This window comes from Camelus dromedarius, chromosome 7 (genome assembly GCF_036321535.1).
Source record: "Camelus dromedarius isolate mCamDro1 chromosome 7, mCamDro1.pat, whole genome shotgun sequence".
Taxonomy (NCBI): Eukaryota; Metazoa; Chordata; class Mammalia; order Artiodactyla; family Camelidae; genus Camelus; species Camelus dromedarius.
The window spans coordinates 61126613-61143156 of NC_087442.1; the positions used below are offsets into that span (position 1 = coordinate 61126613).

General features: G+C 36.7%; 1 long non-coding RNA gene across 1 annotated transcript in view; it reads left to right on the top strand.

Annotated features, from left to right (window-relative positions):
- The window catches only part of LOC105088733 (uncharacterized), a 155807-nt gene extending 140596 nt beyond the window's left edge, over window positions 1-15211 (top strand). Inside the window, exons 3-4 of the long non-coding RNA XR_010381694.1 lie at window positions 12835-12914; window positions 14906-15211. This is a non-coding gene — a long non-coding RNA (uncharacterized LOC105088733). The remainder of the gene's footprint in view (window positions 1-12834; window positions 12915-14905) is intronic.
- The last annotated feature ends 1333 nt before the right edge of the window (window positions 15212-16544 follow it).

Genomic DNA, 16544 nt, shown 5'->3' on the forward strand with positions numbered 1-16544 from the left:
AGGATTGGAGGTAGGGGAAATGAAGAGATATTGGTCAAAGGGTACAAAGGTTATTATGCAGAATGAATAAGTTCTGAAGATCTAATGTGCAACATAGTAACTATAGTTAATAATACTATGTTGTACACTTGAAATCTGCTAAGAGAGTTGATTGTAAATGTTTTACCACAAACAAAAAAACAGTAACTCTGTGAGGTGATAGATATGTTAATTAGCTTGGTTGTGGTGATCATTTCATAATGTACACGTACATCGAAGCATCACTTTGTACACCTTGAATACATACAATTTTTATTTGTAAAATATACTTCAATGAAGCTGGACCCTTCTTTTTCATTCTTTTGAGCATTTAGCACAATATGTGCCAAAAAACCTACTGGACTCACCAAAGGTTCCACAGCAAATCAGAAAATCTCAGGGATGATGTTAACAAGTTGGTATTTCTAACACCTGAAACCATTATTACTGCCTGCTAAGGATAATACAGGGATGATGTCCAAAAAGATGAAGCTGATACAAGATAGACAAGCGAGAATTGTGCAAAATATGTTTACGTAAGTATGTTTCATGAAAAAGGCTTCTGTCAAGACATGGGGACTGAGTTTTCTTTCAGATGAGTTTCTAATACCTTTATATTATAGACTTAAATACAGATTTAAAGTTATTAGTGTTTATTTTAAGGTGGATATTAGGTTATTGTGACTAGAAATCTTCTTTTATTTGCTTGCAGATATGCTAGGTGTACAAACAAGAGAGATGTTATCTTGAGGCAAATAGGAAAATTTTAAAAACACAGCAGATCATGTTAATTACAGTTAATTGCCTGTTAATTATTTTTTTCCAACACACACAGTGCTAAGGACTGTACATGAGCTATGAATTGGGCACTCAATAAAAATGTGCAGGGTGGATGCGAAAGTGAACAAGCTCAGGAATTGTCTAGAAGAGCGATATAGTGACAATGAACAGATTGGATGGAGGAGCCGAAGGGAATAAGTAGGAAGTGACAGTGAAAAGAACACTGTGGCTGAGGAAGGACAGACATTCCCTATAAAACAAAACCATTCACCTTGCAACTGGTGTTGAGGAGTATATACTACACTTTCCACAGAGGAAAACTTTTAAAATAATGTCATGGCCACGTATTCCCTGTGCCTCGTTCAATGCCTGACATACCCTTGGTGCTCAATTGACTCCAAATCACTGACAGTTAAAACAGAAGATGCATAATAAGTATTTACTCAATAAATGAATGGCTCTTTAGGAGACTACATCACTGCCACCCGTGTCCTAACCGCATTTTCAAATTTATGCCATTTCCAGTAAGAAGGTAGCCTGGCCCTGACCCTTCAGCCATGCAGTAGTGAAACCTTTTAGAAGTTCTGGTGCGGTGGGCTGGCTTGTACAAGGTGGGATCTCTTCAGCCATCATTCCCTCAAAAATTCATTTGAAAGTAGTGTTTTCTTCAGGCGACCTTCCCTTATCTAATCATTAGATGATTACAGCTGATCTTCATTGAAAAATCACTCCGTGTCAGCCACTGTTCTACTGTTCTACATTATCCTGTACACAGAATCTAGGCTCCATCCTCACCCTGGGAACCAGGAGCTGCAGGTTGACCAGACTCCCAGGTGACTCTTCTGCACGTTGACATTTGAGAAACACTGAATTTGTTCATTTAGTTCTTGCAACAGCTCTGTGAGGTGGAGAGGGTGTTACCTTCATTTTAAAGAGGAGGAAATAGCGGCATTGAGAAGTTGAGTTACCTAAGGACACACAGCCAGGAAGTGTCAGAGCCAAGATTCAGACTCAGCGAGGCTGGCGTGGTACTGAAAATTAACCACAATACTATTTTTCTTTGTGATACTACCAGCGACAGCAGTGACCCCAAATCTCCAACAGTGAAAGTGTAATAAAGGGAACAGTTACACCTTTGTACACTTGAAAGTTAAATGAAACCTAAGGGTTTCCACCAAGAGGAAGTCTGCTGTAGCAGGAAAGACATAGGCTTTGGAACCAGATCAATCTGGATTTTGCCCCTGATTACCTCCCTGACCTTGTGGTAATCATTTCTTCTGTTCATTTCCTCATCTATCAAATTGGGCTTTAATTTGCCAGATTGTTGTAAGAATTGAAGATAAGGTATTTGAAACAAAGAATGCCCAGTAAGTGGTCATTCTCATGAAAAGGATCTACAATTTTGTGTGTATTGCAAGCAGCTTGAAACATTTATTTGAACCTCTTTTAGAAGAGTTATAACTCCCTGAACAAATATCCAAACAAAACCTATTGTAATTTTCCCAATCATTTTAACTAGAAGAAAAATTATTTTTAAAATTTTGAACAGCTTTGGCAATTATGAGGCTTTAACTTAGTCATTTTGAAGGACAGGTTGGGTACAGTAATGAACTCGTTATTTTGCAGGAGCAGGTCAAGTGTAACAAATGACTGAAGGTTTCTGTTGAATTCCCAGAGAAATGACTGGAACTCTGGTGAAGAACTACAAGAACTTGGGTCACAAGAAGGACTCGGTCTTCAGGTTTTGCCTTTTCTTTCTAGCAACCCTTGAATAAGCATGACTTAAGGGAATAACAATGTAGTCAGACCCAGAATCATTCTGGGGCCTGAGTATTAATTTCATATCTGAAGTACAGCTAGGAGAGGACACATGCAACTTCATCAGAACCTTAGAGACATAGAAAGCAGAGCAAACGTGTCCTCCCTTCCCTTCAGGCCTCTGATTTCATCAGAAAACAATGTTAAACCTATGCGCTAAGCTGAATTTTCAAATTCTGGTGATGAGCTCTTTCTTTATTAGCTTGTGGTGATTGTAATGTAGGGTCCTAGCTCAGATCAAAGACCCACCTCTTCTCTGTCTCCTGTGGAAATTCATTGTCATGCTGAGGAAAGGGGACGCACAGAAAAATAAGTTCTTAGCACCAAAGGGAAGGAATTCTTAGCCCCTAATTCAGTTAGCAAAGCCCTGGCAGAATGTTAAGTCCAATCTAAAGCATATAGTCTTTTTTTCTTTATCTCCCAACTGTTTCCCAATACTGCTGGGTTCTTAGGCCAAGGTTTTCTGAGAAATAAAGCAATTATATTAATGTTGCCAATTGCTGCTGCCAGGCTGATCAATAAAAACAATGTTAACCTTACTAATTGCTAGCAATCACCTAACCAACTTGAAGAAACTGTTAGTTGCACAGAACTGGGTAAGGAACTGCTCTCAGTAATGTTTACAATATGCTATTTGAAAAACAAAAGGTTTCGTTTCCTCTCTAAAATAGAATCTTTCAGCTCTAAGTGAAAAACAGTAGCCTCTTCTATTTCGTTTTGGATGAGAGTATATGTATATGTTTTTAGTACAATTATTGTTCAAGGGTCCTGACGGTGAATAAAGCTGGAATGTTCACTGCAGAGGTACTACTTGTGTAGAAGTTATCTGAAGAAATTTGGTTTGACAGACTAGGGCAAAGGCAGCCCCCTCTCAGGCCCCATGATGGTTACATATTCACTTGGGTCATCCTGATTTAGGGAGTTCTAATCTAACAATAATAGCTGGATGGGCTTCTTTGTGTGGGATTTTTGAGAAACAAAGGAATCATTTAAATATTCCTTCAAGAAGTTGGTTTGTTGTATTGAGATTAGTTAAAAGTTAATTTTGCCCTATGTGTAGGTTTAAAAATGTCATGAACTTTTTTTACCCAGGTTGAGGCACTACCTGGGAAGGTAACCTTGGTTTCTTGACTGCAGTTGTCAGTAAGGCTATTTATGTTGGGAGCTATTTTTTCTGGGACTGTAGGCAATCTGAAGTTTACATGGTACCTCTAACGTGGCAATGTTTTTTTAATTAAAAAAAAAATTCACGTGAGTAGTGAGTTAAATGCTAATCCCCAGGCTGACCGACTAGAGAGTCTAGTTCAGTAGGTTGGGTATTAGAAACAGAAATCTGCATGTTGACTGTGGTTCATGCCCTGAGAATCATGACTATGAACTTGAACCTAGAGCCCAGCCCCTTCTGGACACTGAGCTCTCTGAATCTTATCAGATCCTAAACTCCAAGTGCTGAACTCTTTTGAACACAAGACTCCAGGAGCCTAAGGATGGCAGTGGGGGTGGCAGTTCCTTCAGGAGTTTGGGTTCGTGGAGGGACAGGAGTGGTAGTAGTAGCAATAACCACTTAAACATGAAGAATGCCAAAAGTCAGTGTCGAGCTGGTGACAGCCTGCACAGCAGGTCTCTGGTTTTTGTGCATTTAACATTCATAGTTTCAACAGTTTGCAGATGATTTCATGGGTACCTCAGATATTCATCTATAACTTTGTGAAGACAGGAAATTGAATTCGTGTTCTGGAAAGCTGGTGTAAACACTAGTCCTTCAGCTAGGAGGTAGGCAAAGCCCTCCACCATCATCTGTATCTCAAGAGCTTTTTACTGTTCTCTGTTCTCACAAACTAAGTCTTCTAAAGTGATAAGAAAAATTGTTTTTCAGTATCTACAATAGGGCAGATCTGACTCATTTTTATTTCATTTTGTTTTCACTTAATGGTTCAGAAACAAAAGCCAATTCTTTGTGCAATGATGCTGTACAATAATCTAGGATTTTATGAAGGTCTAAGGATCTGGTCTTTGTGCATTGTAAATACTCTTCTATGGTCTTTACTGTTTCTCTTTTTATATCAGGGTAATCAAGGAGCACAAAAGTGACTGCTGAGTGTTAATCCTCCTAAGAAGGAATCAGAATTAAAACATAATTTTAAATCAGGGAAAAGATGGATTTCTCAAATGCCTTTTAAATATGCTCTATATGATGACAGTGTTATTACTAAGTGTTGGTGGTAGAAGAGCAAAGTTTGAATAATTTTATTTTCTTTTTATCTCCACAAATTAAAACCAAAGTACCCCACTCATTCTTTTCTCAAATTAAAAATTATGAGACTTTATGTAGGCATTAAGGAGTGGAGAGAAGAGAGTAATGCTGGCAAGTAAATTGTATTTATATGCCAATGATGAATGATACATCTTGCGTTTTTCATTCTTATACCATTGAAAATGTTGTGGCCTAGTCTAGTTTTATCTGAGGATTCATTTAATAAATGTTTTGGATTGCCTGCTATGTGCAAGGCATTGAATGGACTATCAAATTGAAACATTTTTCTTGGGGAGTTTACAGTAGGAAAGCTTGGATATAATTTATCGTAATCTAGGGCAGAAGGCAGGGACAGTATTAAAAATGCCCAACACCCAGCAGGACTTAGCTGAGAGTCAGTCACAGTAGGCACGACCCCAGTCACACAGATGCCCACCATCAACGAGGGTTCCACCTGTAGAAGTACCTGCCATCTCAAAGTTTGTGGCAGCAGAAGGTGAGAAAGGCCGTAGGAGAGGGGCAGACCGTGAGTTCAGAAAAGAAAATTTCCTTCTGATTGAGAGGATCAGGGAGAAATATCTGGGGCTTTGAAGAATGGGTGGTATTTGAATACAAATTAGATTCAGGTAACTGCTTGGACTTTTAAAAGGCATGAATTGAGAGGAGTTCAGGAAATTTTCCAGGGCCAGCTAAGTGTTTCAGCTTCAGTTTCTTGAATCCGGGGACATTGTAAATGGACTGTGGGGTAGAGAGCCAGGTCGAGGATTGGAGAACTCCTAGGAGGCTGAAGACCAAGGCAGCCCCGAGAGGGTGGGGAGGACTTCTGTGGACCGATGGAAAGGCGCAGAGCAGGCCAGTCTTCACTGGTCTTGTCCCCGCAGGCTTTTGGGTAACAGAAAAAAGAAGAAACCTGAGAGGAAGATTAAACTGTGCAGTTTCTGACCCTCTAGGGAGGAACGGACCCAGAAAAATCACTGTGCTGAAAAGGGGAAAAAAATCAAAAACGACACTATTAACTTGCTTATATGAGGCAGGCTGGGAGCTCAGATCAGAGATCTGACAATTACGACTATAGAGAAAATCACATTTTCTGCACAATCAAGTTTGTGATGTTGAGATTCATATCTATGATGCATTTAGCTCTTACTAAAAGGTGGTGCTTATTAGTAGCTGGCAAACCTGTAAGATCTTCAGAATGTCTGAATTCAGTCTTCCATTTGCCAGTTAAACTCTCTTCTCTTTATCTGTTTCCACTGGAGAGAGAAAACAGATTCTGTTCCATCCTCTTTGCCTTTGATTATTTTTCTTGTTCAGGGCAAGTCTTCTCTTCCTCCTCCAGCTGCCTGTTTGTCAAAACTTAATCCATTTCAGCTTCTCTACATTGGATGATAGTCAGACTTAATTATAGAAATAAAAGGTGAAAGTATGCCAAGGCAATGTTAAAAAAAAAATGAGGATGGCATTTCAGAGGAGATGTACTGTACTCACACAAGTATCTTGATTCCAGCCTCAAGAAAAGAAAAACCAGTTTCTTTCTGACTCTCATTTGGCTTCTAGACCTCAGAGTCAGTCCTGACCCATCTAATAGTTATGAAGTTTCCATATGATTTTTTTTATTGCCTCTATGATGTAAGATTTTCTTTACACCTTATAGTCTGACTTGGTACTTACTTGAAACACCAACCTAAGTGTTTGCTGGGATCATTTGTGCGTTCCCAGACTCTGAGTCCCTGGTAAATTCATAGGTATTTCTTCTTTGGCAGCAGAAGTCTTGCAATTTGGGGAAGCTGTGTGAAAATACAACTCAAATACTCCCATCATGGGTAATGATTTTGTTTTTAGTGTCTTCCGACATCATGAAGGAATCCAACCATTTTCACATGATTCCTGGCTGGTAATTTCCAAGTGAGGAGAGACGTTATTCCTTTTGTTTGGGGACCGGGAATATTTGTCTAATCTGTTGGCATCTCGACGTGAGATCACTTCCTGAAACTTCAAAGAAGCAACACAGTGCGCACTCTGTCTCAGAGATAGCAGACAGATAGTGTTGATGGAGCAAACCGTGGGAATAAGTTCTCTTTCATTTTCATATACTCTGAGGAACCCGGGGACACACACATTTGACCTCAGGAACACTAAAGGCAAGGGAAAGAATCTGCAGGATTGCATTTATTCCTTTGTGAGCATCTTCATGATCCAATGGCAGTTTTGAGCTTCACAGTACTATCTCTTGAAATCAAGCTAGATGATCGCTGCTGTTTATCATCTAAGCAAGAAAAGTCAACACTCTGTTTGTGTTTTGGATCTGTCATACTTTGTGGCTCATTTTTCTATTTTGAGGATTAAAGGATTGGTTCCTGTAAATGAAAATATGTTCTTTCTAATCCCTACTCGCCAGAAATCCTGTAGGTGGTGACATGGCTGAATGTAATATTACCAGTTGTTGGGGATACTTTGTTAAAAAACTCCAGGAGAGATATAAGAAGAGAAAATAGAAGGTGACCAGCATTTAATAGGTTGTTTTCATCACCTTGATAGCTTTTATTTATTTCTTTAAATTCTGCTCTTTTCGGAGAGAGTTGCCTCTTCATTTTGTTACCTATTATTAAAAATACCACCACACATGCCTGGCGCTTGAGCAGTGCCCTGGCTACCGTGAGCAGTGAATTGGTGTGTAAGTCTATCCTGAGACTTGATGTGTGAACTACAATAAATATCTTTTGAAAATTGTACTTGGCTATGCTTTGCAAAAACATAGCTTTTGTTGCCTTTTCAACTTTCTTTAATTCATTGAGGGTGTAAAATTCACTTTTAATTTGGCCATTTCCTTTCCATCAAATCCTTCATATCTGTATAGCATATGTACCTTGAATATTCCTGGATAATTTCCAAAATACGGGTGAGTGTATATCTAAATTTTCTATTCTTAAAGATTGCCTGGAGGAATTAAAACATATATTTTAACAAACAAAAAGAATGACTATGAATTATTTAAGTTACCAGTTTCAATAGTATTTAACTTATTTATTCAATACAGTTTTATATGTTATTTATTTTGTTTTATAAAAGCAGCAGTCACATAAGAGAATTTGGAAAAGAAAGAAACAAGAAATTATTTTGCATGTAGTCTCACATTCAGAGATAAACATTGTTAATATTTAAATGTATTCTGTTCAACTTTGGTATATATACAAAAGTTTATTATATATACCTTTTTCACATACCAATATATTTGGAGTGTTTCTCCCATGTTATTAAATACTTTAATTTTTTCATAACTTAATAGCATTTGATCAAACAAAAGTGCCTAATTCTTCTAATTTTTTGTTCTTGCTCATTTAGCTATTTTTTTAAAATTTTTTGCTATTATAATCACATTATGGTGAACATTTTTATGCAATATGTTTTTGTGTATATTTAATTATTTCTTTAGAAATTAGAATTAAAAAGCTCCTGAGGGTGAAATTTTTGAGTTTTAAAATACTGACATTTGAAAACAATATGTACTGTCAATTACCCTTCAACATTTTCCATGCCAGTTTAGTCTCTTCAAAATGACTAAAAGTACTTTAAAAAAAAAAAAAAAGATATTTTTCCAGTTGAGGAAAGTTGTAATTTAAAGAAAAGGTGTTAATAATTTGAGGGGATGTTCTAAGTGATGATGAAACAGAGAACCCTGTAAGGTCTGTCTCTAACTGCTGTCCTCTTAATAAATTCTCTCAGCGTGGGTTGAATAGTTGATATTGGTCATTGCCACAGTAACCAAAGGGTTTGCTTTGTTTTGTTTCGTTGTTGTTTGTTTGTTTGTTTGTTTTAAATATTTCAGGGGAAGAATAATTCCCAATACTCTTGGAAAACTTCTCTTAATATCAGTGTCTGAGGCCAATAAAGTGTCATAGAACCTCTGATAGCGGTGATTTCTGAAGGAAATGAAGTGGCACATGGTTGTTCAAAAACTCCTCCCCAAAAGGGCTTGTTTTTTATCAGGCTCTGCTTAACTGTCCCCGGGTTCTCCCAAAGGCCTCCAAAGCTATGGGAAGATCAAAATAAAAGCCCCAGTGTCAGATTACAAGGAACTCTGCCTTGTGCTTTCATCCATTGTCACACCCTGTCAAGCTTTCGTTAAATTTCTGCTCGAAGAAGCCCAGTACAGTTTTCACACTTCCTTCTCCCATCCCTGCCTCGATCATGACATGCTTCTCCTGGAACATCCTTTCTCAAACCAGAGCCTCTGTAAATCCAAAACTCAGCTTAAATCTTGGTTGGTTTACAAATCTTCTGAATATACTGTGCTCATTTTAGTCCCTTCTTTGGGGTGTGTTTTTATAAAAATGTTTGTTTAAAATTCACAGGGGCACAAATTGATTTGATTAAATTGTTAGTCTATTGTAAAGCCCCCATTTTTGTTTTACATTATTATTTTTTCTTCTCCCTTAATTCCCCATACTCATTTCTATTCCTTGCTTCCTCTTTGGCACTTTCTCTCTCTTTTTCTTTAATGAATGTCTTTGACAGATATATGTGTACCTTTAAAAAATATACAGTGTTATTATGTAAATGGAGTTTACAATAACTGACGCTGTACAACAAATTCCATACTGCTTATTGCTTTTTAAATCAATATTAAGTTACGGGGATCTGCTCATGTTGCTATATTTAAATCTAATTAAGTACTGCTGACTACTGCCTTGTATTCCATTGATGGCATATACCATATTTTAGTTGTTCACATCCCTTTTGTATGGGATTCCTAAGCTGCCTACTTTTACTCTCATAAACAATGCTGCAACTAGTAGTTTTATACTCATTTCCTTGTAGACATGTGGGGGAGTTGCTCTGAGATGTGTATCAGGAAGCAGGGTAGCTAGGGCATAAGGCATTGTGGTAAATGGAATTATGGACCCCAGTTCTCTGCTCCTCCTTGTGTCCACACCCTTTTGCTTGTAACTTGACAGCTCCTCCCACTTGATGTGCGCTTCCTGCCACATGACTTGCTTTGGCCACGAGAGTGTGGTCGGAAGTGACAGTGTAAAGACAGATCAAGTAACCTTATCGAGGGTTTTTAAATATTAAAAGAATAAATAAATAGTTTATATTAATGTAATCCAACTTATCAATTCCTAACCTCCATATGCTTGTTGGGGGGGGTTAATTTAATCTTTTTTAAAGCAGTGATTCTCTAAACCATTACCCCAAAGATTTTATTCTAGTAGGTTTTACCTATATTTTCTTCTTTTGGCTTTTACTTTTCATATTTACACTTTTAGTGCATTTATAGTTTACTTTTAAATGTATAGTGTAGCTTTTCCTTGGTGTTTTTATATGCAAATTCTCTAAAAGTCATATCGATAAGACAGTATGATTGATTTTTAAACCAATATATTAGGTGTAAACAATCAGCCCAGCACATTTGTCCCCAAAAGTGTCAGTTTAGGGGTGCATGTCTACAAATGCTTAAAACACCTTTGGAGCTGCTCCTTGGGAATTCCCTTCACTGGTTACAGGACCTCTGTCAGATTACGCCTAATAGTGATAAATTGGAACTGGATTTTGAAAACACCTTACAACTATTCGAAATGAAGTGATTGATCAGGCTCAAGAATACCATTTTCAGTTTGATTTGCTCGTATGGTTAAAGGGTTTTTGCTTGATAGTTTTTTGTTCTTGCTACTTGCACTCAATGTCTTTCTATAGAAACAGTATATCAAAGTAGAGGAATATGGACATACAAGTCAAAATGACTGTTTCAAATACTAGCTCCGAGTGGCCTGGATCAATTCTATATATCTCAATATCTGCACTGGTTAAATAGAGATGAGGAAGGAAAACAATGGTGGAGACTAATTTACCAATAAAGTTATTTTCCAGATGATAGAAGTTAGTAGTGCCTGGCATGGAATAAGCATTTAATAAGTAGCTGCTGGCATCATCATAATTATCATTAGCTAAATTTTCCCGTATTACCTAATAGTCTCGCGCTGATGTGAGAAGGCTATTTCTTCAGTCTCACTTGTTTGATTATTTTGTTTAAGACTGTTACTGGCAGTCAGACCCATCTTTCTTTACAAGACAATATAGTGAGCCTGGGGAAATAGCGTTTTCTACATACTTTTCTTCTGTTTCTCCTTGGATTTTAATTCCCTCTTTATCATATACCTGTCAATCAGAAAACAAAATTACTTAGAGACAGTATAATAACCCCACCATTATTTATTCCATATACTTTTGAGGCAAACAGGTAATTAATTCTCTGACTCCCAGACTTAAGGGTTTATCCTCAACTCACTGCCCCCAGCAATCCCCCAAGTGGCTAAACACAGTAAATATTTCTGTGATGTTTAGTAACCACTGAGTTCAATTAGTATGTGTTTAAAATGTGTAACAGATACAGAAGAAGATGATATTTAATTTTTTGTCAGCCCCTAAAAGAATAAATTACAGCCTACATCCAACATATAGCTCAGAGATCCTGGCATGCCACTAGGTAGCATTTTTAACTTGCAACAAAAAGAAAACTTTCCTTCAGATTGAGGCTATTGTGTCAGAATTAATGACTTAGATAGACATCTAAATTACCAAATTATGGGTGACACTAACAACCCCACTAGTTTCTGGTTATCAGAAATAGAATCCTTTTGTGTATTTGCAGCAACTTAAAATTTGAACCTTCTCAATTATCTGTCCTTTGACTGTTGGCAGGATCGCAGGGATGATTTAAAGCTAAAAGACTTATGAACGTTAAATTTGGGCAAACAACTTGTTCCTAGTCGGAGAGGGGATCTTAAAAATTACTCTTTTTTTCCTGTGGAAAATTTCTAAGTTTTTGAGATCAAAAATAGAAGACAGGATAACAGAGAGAAAACAGTTTGACAAAACACCATCTTTTTCATGACAAGTTTGGCTAGGATTAGCATTTTTATCTGAGATAACACTCTCTAGATCATTCATTCCGATGTTAAACTGTTAAAATGTGACTGCTAGCCCTTATATTCCCATCAGTTCTATGTTACAGAAGTTATCTTATAGATAAAGATGGTCAAGGTGGACCTAGGCTCTGAATAGATTTCTGGAGAGGGTTGTGGGTGTAGGTGTAGGGCAAAGTTGGTAGTCAGCTATCAACTGAGAAAGTGAAAGCACTCTTCCAGCATTTTGAGGTCCCCAGGTAGAGAAGCAAAGGTCTATGGATGGTAAGAAAATTGGAGCAAAAGATGTGTGGCTCTGACTTATTACAATCATCACTGTACATAGTAAACATTAACTATAACCATTTACCAACCGAGAAGACAACTAATATGAAAGTTACAGATACTGAGTTCATTTTATTGCATGCTAGAAATAAGGTAGCAGGTTCAGAATGTAATAACTAATCAATAGGATTGGGGTCCCAGTCGTCTGTGGAGTATTGGCAGTGATAAATGATTCAGGAATAGTGCCATCAAAGTCAATAGCTTTCATTTCCATCCCTGACTTTACATGTACTCAGGTGGCTCTGTTAAAGAGAATTAAATGCACAGCACCATATGGGGAGAATTATCCTGAGTTTTCTTTATGACAGACAGTAAGGTAACACATTTAACATGCAGGTTTTGTTCAGACCAGTAAAGGTTAGGATCATGAGCATTTTCTTTTATATATTTTAAGAATATGATACCATAATATTAAGTAAATTAAATACAGCCACTACGCAGCAATAGCTCAAACTACCTCCTTCCTAATACACATGTTGGCTTTATCTCTTCCTGATGATTACATCTGTCCCAGGAATAAACACCAACATTTATAACACTGTTTATTTGCTGCAAATCATTCAGCTCCTTAATAAAACTCACCCGTATTCAATTCAGCCTGTATGAGTTATACCACATTGCTAGCCAGAATATTAATATTTCAAGATATAATCCAATGTAGATCAGAAGATAGTATGAGGACAGTTCACTGCTTTACACAGTTTTCTCTTTACTTAGTCCAGGTCCATTCTACTAAGCATAACTGATTACGTGTGATGTTTTCTTTGGGGATCAGAAATTGCTGAAATCAATTGATCGTAAGTATTCAAGCCTGATTAACTATGTATAAAATCATGGTAATTCTGTAATCTGAACCAAATTAACAGTTTTTGAAAATGTAGTCCATATATTTAACATATAAGTTAGAACTTTATGTCCTGAGCCTTTTTCAAGAACTTTTATCTTTGATGAAAAAAAGCAGGAAGGAAAGAAGGAAAAACAAGAAGGAGGGAGGAAGGCTGGAATAGCAGCAGGAGGGAAAGAGTCAAGCTGTCCTCTCCCTTCCTTCCCCACCAGCCAGGAGAAGTGGAGTCAAACTAAACATCAAGGGTCAACAAAATAGCGGAGGTGTGGGCAGGGCTGCTACTGCACAGCTGCTACCAGTTAAAAGCAAGAAGCCACTTCCCCCGCTACTTCCTGCTTGCCCGGAAAGTGCCTCAGCCTACAAGACTCAGGGTGGCTGCTGTGAAGTGAGGCACCAAAAGCTGGTCCTCCCTACACATGTATATAAGCTTTTGAACTTAAGCCAGGCCAGCTGCAATATCTGCAAAATGATTATTCTTTAATTGTTTTCTGAGTCTTATATTCACAGTTATATATGTGCACCTGCCCTGGATTCTTCTCTCCCTTCCCTCCTTTATTCCTCCCCTCTCTCCTCAAATATTAATTGAATATCTGTTGTATTTCAAGCAAATCCCTGTCCTTTGCAAACACAGTCTACGATGGACAGAACCATGGGAACAAATAATTTGAGGATGTTGCAATAGTAAATTGAGCTATATGGACTGATAGGTTGGGAGTATTTGCTGGTCTCCACATAGTTAGCCTATTTACAAGGCTGCTATAAGGTCACAATTCAAGCATCTTAGAAACACTTGCTAGTGACAAGATACTGTTATCACACACAGAATTAAAATAATGAAATTGTGTTGCCATTACAACTCTTTCTACATTCACCAATTTCACTGTTATTTTAACTAGTCTATAGTAGAATAAACCAGGGTAAAATTATCATGGAAAACATGTATCGATTACTAACACACCTTCAAAACTAAGATTAAACTGTGTTGGAAGTGAAATTTGGATCTTTTTTTTAGGGATAGAATTCTGTATCCACATTTTAGTGTTTATTACAACAGTCTATTAATGAATCAGATATATGACAAATATCTCCGATTTATCAGGAAAAAATCGTTAAAAACTGCAACTGTGAAGCTTCCAAAAGTCTATGTCCAAGCTAAGCAAGGGAAAAAATGAGAGAACAGTGTTTTGGAACAGTTTGTTATGAGAAGTCTGTACAAAAGTATTTACATAACCAGGAGAAGCCTCTAGAGAAAGGGAGAATTTGCAGGTAAATTAATGCAATGGATTCATAGAAAAAAGGCAGCATTCTGGAAGGCCCAAAGGTACACTTTACAATGAATAATTCCATCAGAATTATGTGTGCAATTTAAATCAATTAAAGTGGAAGCTGCTCAGTCACATACTGGTCTAAGAGTTAAATGTTGTGGGAATAGAACTAAAACCAATTCCGCCTGAAATTGTGGAGAACATCCCAGGTGGAAAACAACAATTCCTGAAGGAAAGAGAAGTAAAAGTATTATTTATTTTCTTTCTTTCTTCCTTTTAAAAGATTAACACTTTTTAAAAAGATCATGCATATTTTGCATGGCTATTTGTACATTCCTGCTCTCCGTAAGCAACGACAGTAACATCAAAAACACAAGAAAAAAAAAGGCAGAAACCTTGTCTCATGAACTCAAAAAGGCCAACCAAAAGTTGGTCCAAAATGATGACCCTAATTTTATCAAAATTTAGAGATATTAAATCTCTAAGATTAACTCCTGCTTTGTTAGAATTTTTCTACAGTCACTTAAATATTTTTTAGCTAAGGAATGACAAGAGAGAAATGGGGGAACTGAACACGTTATTTCAAGGAAAAGCAAATGTGCGAAAGTCCAGTGCATGTTACAGACAAGGTGAATTGGTCTGCTGTCACTGTTTGTTATACCTGTTTATTATTGTTCAGGCATCTGTGGAGCTAGGTGGGTCTGAGTGTGGAAATAGCCTGGGAGGAGCGGAGCCAAGAGATGGATCCTGATGGCAGTGTAAACTGAGTCAAGTCACAGCTGAAGCAACCTTGAACCTAGGTATTTTGAATTAATAGTTTCTCTCTTTGACCGCTGTAATTAGCTCCTGTTTATTCCTTGGGGTTGACAAACTTTTTCTGCAACAGGGCCAGATAGTAAATATTTTTGGTGTATATTTTCTATTAGTTAAATACTAATTAAATTAATTAATGGAACTTTCTAAGGTTGTATTTACTGTCTCTATACTAGCTACTCAACTTTGCCATTGTAGCGTGAAAGCATCTGGCTACATTTAAATTTAAAGCATCATTAAATTTCTCCATTGACAGATCTAATCAAATGATCATGACGGTATTTTTATATTGAAATATATTGATTTACAATGTTGTGTTAGTTTCTGGAGTTTCTGGTGTACAGCATAGTGATTCAGTTACATATTTATTATTATTTTTCATTATAGGTTATTATAAGATATTGAATATAGTTCTCTGTGCTATACAGTAGGACTTTGTTGTTTATTTTATATATAGTAGTTTGTATCTGCTAATCCCAAACTCCTAATTTATCCCTCCCCTCACCTTTCCCCTTTGGTAACCATGTTTGTTTTCTATATCTGTGAGTCTGTTGTAAATAAGTTCATTTGTGTCATTTTTTAGAGTCCACGTATAAGTGATATCATAAGAAATTTGTCTTTCTCTGTCCAGCTTACTTCACTTAATATGATAATCTCTAGGTCCATCCATATTGCTACAAATGGCAGTATTTCATTCTTTTTTAATGGCTGAATACTATTCCATTGTGTGTGTGTGTGTTTGTATGCAGAAGAGACTGCATTGTGACTGTATTCTAATAAAACTTTATGCATAATGAAATTAGAATTTCATATAATTTTCATGTGTTTCAAATTATTTTTCTTCTTCAAATTTCTTCTTCAACCATTAAAAATTTTAAAAACCATTCTTAGCTGCAGACCTTACACAACCAGGCAATCCATTGTTTGGTGATGCTTTTCTCCAGACTGTTTAAAATATTAATATACACATATATGTAGCCATAGAAAATAATTTTTTTTGAAGTTTATAAATGATATTGATTTACATATACCATTCAACAACATACTTTTATAACTCAGTAAAAGATTTTTAGAAATTCAATCATGTTAGTCCAAATCCTCCTTTTTAACTGCTTCCTAACACTAATATAATGTTGGTAATTCTAAGAGATACTTAGGCAGTTTCTACCTTTTTGTAAGCAACATTTTTACTCATTCCACTTTATTCCCAGGCATAGTACCTTTTTAGGGTAGATGCCCAATTATTCCTGGGAAATGTGTTTTAAACATTTGAAATTTTAAATTGTATGAGAGCATCCATCACATTCCTCACACCCTCATAAACATTTATATCATTAAACCTTTTAATATTTGACAGTCTGGTAGATGAACATGTTGTTTCCATTTTTATTTCCCTGAATATTAGTGAAGTTGAATAAATCTTTATATCTGCTTTGACCATTTGTAGTTTCTCTTCTATGAATGGACTATTCCTTTCTTTTGCCTAATTCTTATTGCACTGTCCT